The sequence below is a fragment of the Lactuca saligna genome, chromosome 2 (genome assembly GCF_052625555.1).
Source record: "Lactuca saligna cultivar CGN05327 chromosome 2, ASM5262555v1, whole genome shotgun sequence".
In the NCBI taxonomy this organism is placed as follows: domain Eukaryota; kingdom Viridiplantae; phylum Streptophyta; class Magnoliopsida; order Asterales; family Asteraceae; genus Lactuca; species Lactuca saligna.
The window spans coordinates 113,778,345-113,782,959 of record NC_136418.1 but is presented as its reverse complement, the minus strand read 5'-3'; the positions used below and the strand labels follow the sequence as shown (position 1 = coordinate 113,782,959).

At 35.3% G+C, this 4,615-nt stretch overlaps 1 non-coding gene across 1 annotated transcript; it reads right to left on the bottom strand.

The window, feature by feature from the left end:
• Positions 1 to 2,372: 2,372 nt before the first annotated feature.
• On the bottom strand, positions 2,373 to 2,478 carry LOC145033213 (small nucleolar RNA R71). Its single transcript, XR_013677448.1, has one exon. It is a non-coding gene; the product is annotated as a small nucleolar RNA R71 (small nucleolar RNA).
• Between the last annotated feature and the right edge of the window lie 2,137 nt (positions 2,479 to 4,615).

The window sequence follows — 4,615 nt, the reverse complement described above, 5'->3', positions numbered from 1 at the left end:
TGTTTTTGAAATTCAAATTAGAGAGTATCTTATGCCACAACCAGTTTACATGAGATTGAGCATGATAGAAAATGAAATGTCTAAGAGAGTTGTCAGCGGAAAACATGTCTAGGACATAAATTTCATTTTGTCGATTTGCAGTGAGCACAGTAACACTCTTTTAATTATCACTTTTACTTACTTCCCATTCAAGTGGACTTCATAGTTAGTGATATGTGCATATCTATACATATAATTATACATCATATATTAATATTTTAGTTACTTTTATGACCTTTATAGAAGAAAAGATACTTAATTTGTTCTATATTGTGTTGTAGGGGTAAAATACATGCTTGGAGAAAAAGGGAAGCTGGAAGCTAGGAGTTTGAATCCAGACTTTAAGATGAAGAAAAAATACACTTGCCACATTGTGGTGAAATTCCCACGATGTGGTGCTTTAAACTTTCCCGATTGATATAGAAGACTTGTTGAATAAGGGATAACCATGAAGACCACGAAGTAGTGGGCTTAACACGTGGTAGTGATCTGTTTTCAGGAAATTATAAATACAAGCCATTCTCCTCCAAAGTTATAACTTTTGCTGGAAGCTACTGTTGAGTTTTGAAGACCAAGTATCTGAATTGAAGAAGTGAAAAAGTCGATCATAGGTTGGTAATTGAGAGCATTAAGGAAATATAACTCTTAATTACGACTTTCTACTTTAGCTTAATCATGTTTACCTCTATGAAACTTTTTTTTTGTGTTTGATTGTTGAACCATGGGCAAACCCTTTGAATTTCGTTTAGTGTAGAATTGCTTGACTTATTATGGTTTGGTCTATGGTTTGGATTAAATTTTATTGGTTATTTACTAATTTAGCTTATTAAAGAACCTTTTATGCTTATGATACTTGCTTTCTCTATTTATTGTTGAAATTAATTAAGTTTGTATGACCATCTTTCTTTATTGAACTTGAATCTTATGATCTTTGTGAACTGCAAAATTGTAGGACTAGAGTTTTGACCAAAACCTAGGTTTAAATAGAAAAGTGGGTAAATAATCATAGGAGCTAATATATGATGACCAATCATAGATCGAATTAAGCTAATAAACCAAATTAATCAATTCGTTATAAGTATAATTTAACTTGAACTGAACAGTAGTAAACTTGTTAGTTTATCCACCTGATCACTGTATGAATGACCTTGTTTGCTAAAGGATTAGGATTAGTGAACATTAGCCTAGTCATCTTTGCAATTGGTAACCAATGAAACAATAATCAATTGCACTTCCATAAATCAACAATAATAGCAAGTTAATCGAAGCTAGATGAAAGTCTTTGAATTACCTAGTTTAAATCGTCTTTTGTGTTTCTTGCTTTTAGTCTTAATATTTGTCTTAATAATTGATAGTTAGTTTAGTTTAGTTAGTTAAGTTTCTAGCCTTGCAAAACTATAGAAAACCATTTTTCTAAATTTAATAGTAATTTAGTTAGTAGTAGATAAAAATTAGCTAATCATTTCATTCCCTATGTTCTATACATGTCTATTGTGCTATATTATTTTCAGCAAGGTACATTGCCTTAGGGAATAATTAGTTACATTAGTAGGATAAGCTAGTGCATAATTATTCAAGCATCAAGTTTTTGGCACCATTGCCAGGGAATGGTCCATTAGTTAATTTAGATATGCTAATTTATTAGGATTTTTCTGTCTATTTGCTTTTATTTTTTTCATTTTAGGCTTTTTTTTTCTTTTGTTTGACTTACCACATCGTGGTCAATATCACCACGTCATTGTGTCATAATAGTTAATTTTATTTTTTTGTTTTTGTTCTTTTTTCTTCGTTTAATTTGTTTTTGTTGCAGTAGTATATGACCCGTGGATTGAACACACCTTTGACACTACCACTTGAAGATCCAGAATCAAGCAGCAACCAAGAATAAGAAAGCATTTTTGAAGGCATTAAGAACACCACCAATAAAAAAGAAAATGGTTACGAATCCGACAAAGAAAGCGAACCCGATAACACAATGGCATACAAGAAAAGAATTTGTGACGACACCGGTCCGGGGCTTGTGCAACCCACCATACCAGCCACTACCATATTTGAAATCGAGGGACTCATCATTTCCACGCTAAAAGATATTCCATTCACTGGGAAAGAAAATGAAGATTCCTACAAAAATCTTGATGAAGTCAATGACATCACCGACTACTTCAACATTCCAAATGTTCCAAGCGAAATGGTGTTGTCGAGAATGCATCCGGTTACTTTCAAGTGAGAAGCCAAGGATTGGTTAAAGGAACTTCCACCCGGTGGCAATCACTACATGGGTACAAATGTGCGAGAAATACATAAAACAATTTTGCCCACCATAAAAGGTGTCAAAACTAAAAAAGGCCATAGCTAACTTTGCGCAACAAATGGGTGAGTCGCTATTTGAAGCATAGGAGCGCTACAAGGGATTACTTCAAAATTGTCCCCAAATCGATCTTAATGTGCAACAAGAAGTTTTAATATTTTATGATGGGGTAAATGTCACTACAAGAAAACTCCTTGATTCTCATTCACCGTTAACCAAGAAGAATCCTGCTGAAATTAAAGAGCTTATCAAAGGATTCTCTAAATATTCGAGAGTATCATAACCCACGAAATGATGTAACAAGGGGATCAGAAAATTCAGCTTCAGAGGACATCTCATCCGTCTTGGCAATGTTACAAAATATGGATAGAATGATGACTAAAATGGATTAAATAATTCATGCTATGAGAGTGGTGTGTGAATATTTTAACGGGTTGTATTTAACTAGAGATTGTGATCTAGATGATAATGGAAACCGAACGGTTCAAGCTTGCTACTTAAGCGGTGATTGTTATAATGATGATTGGAGAAATCCCAATAAAAAGTGTTTGCCTTATGATGAGTACAAGAAAGCCAGAGAATAAAAGTATGAGCAAAAAGGAAGACGCTTTTACCAAAGAGAGGATCCCGCTCTCGAGAAAAAAAATCTAATTTTGAGTAAATGCTCGCACACTTTGCAGCTGCATAAGAAAAAGAGGCTTGATGAAACTAGAGTAGAAATAAGAGATCAACAAGCTCTAATGAGGGATCAACAAACATTACTCAGAAATCAACAAACTTCAATACTCAACATCGAAAAACAACTTCAACAAATAGCTAAACACTTCAATGAATTCTCACCAGGAGGACTTCCAAGAAACACAAAACAAAACCCAAAAGGAGCTCACATCCAAGCTATTACAACTAGAAGTGGGAAAATTGTAACCCATCTGGATCCCATTAACAGAAACAAATTCGATGATAAGTAGGAAGGTCGAGAAGCAAGCCAAAGAAAGGAGTTCGAATAGTCACCACGATGTGGTGATAGCGCCACAACGTGGAAGGAACCTAAGAAGAAAATTGTTTAACCTGTTAAGACAAATTGCCCACTACTGCCCTTTCCTAGTAGAACAAGACAAGAGAAGACTCCTAAAGAATACCAGAAGTTCTAAGATCACATAAAGTCACTTGAAATCAATATTTTATTCCTTGAAGCCTTGGCTCAAATGCCAAAATATGCGAAGTTTCTAACAGATCTCCTAAATAACCGAAAGAAGATGGAGGGAATATCTAAGGTGGTCCTAAATGATATCTGCTCCACTTCAATGTTGAATATGCTACCCACAGAAGATGTATGATCCGACAAGCTTAACTTTACCTTGCCAATTCCGAAATCTAGCCATAAGCCATGCTCTAGCCGACTCGGGAGCAAGTGTTAATTTGATGCCTTATTCCTTCTTCAAGAAGTTGGATCTCCCCGCACCAAGACCGGTTCACACGGTCATCCACTTAGCCTATAAAACGATGACCTTTCCAAGAGGAATTTGTGAATATCTACTAGTTAAAGTTGAAAAGTTTGTTTTTCCCGCATATTTTATTGTTTTAGATATGAAGGAAGAGGAACAAGTCCTGATTATCCTTGGAAGGCCATTTTGGAGCACCGACCGAGCCTTAGTTGATATACAAGAATCCAAACTCACTCTTCGAGTTAGAGAGGAAGCGATGACTTTTGGTGTGAATCGAGCAATCCAATACTCAAGAATAAGTGATGATACAACTTTTTCAGTTGATGTGTTAAATGAATTACTAGAGAAAGAGCTTGGAGGATGGAAAGAAAAGGAAACTGGGGGATATATGGTGGTACAAGGATATTTTAATGTTGACTTTGATATACATGAGCTAGAGAAGCTTTTGGAAGAGAGCGAGTACAACGAGCTAAAAAAAGAGGTTGAAGAAGCACCAGTGGTACTGACACCACCCGTGCTCATTTGAATTTTCACGATCAAACGTTAAAAACTGTGACACCACGACGTAGCAGGATGCCCACGTGTGGTCACTGAAAAAAACCAAAAATTAAGTTGAAAGCTTTGCCTGGACATCTGGAATATGCATTTTTGGAAGACTATAAAAAAAATATGGTCATAGTAGCAGTTGATCTCGCAAATCATGAAAAGGAAAGCCTAGCGGAGTTACTAACGAAAAGAAAAAATGTCATAGCATCGAAGATCACCGACATTAAATGCATTAGTCTCGCATATTGTTCACGTAAAATGAACTTAAAAGAATGAG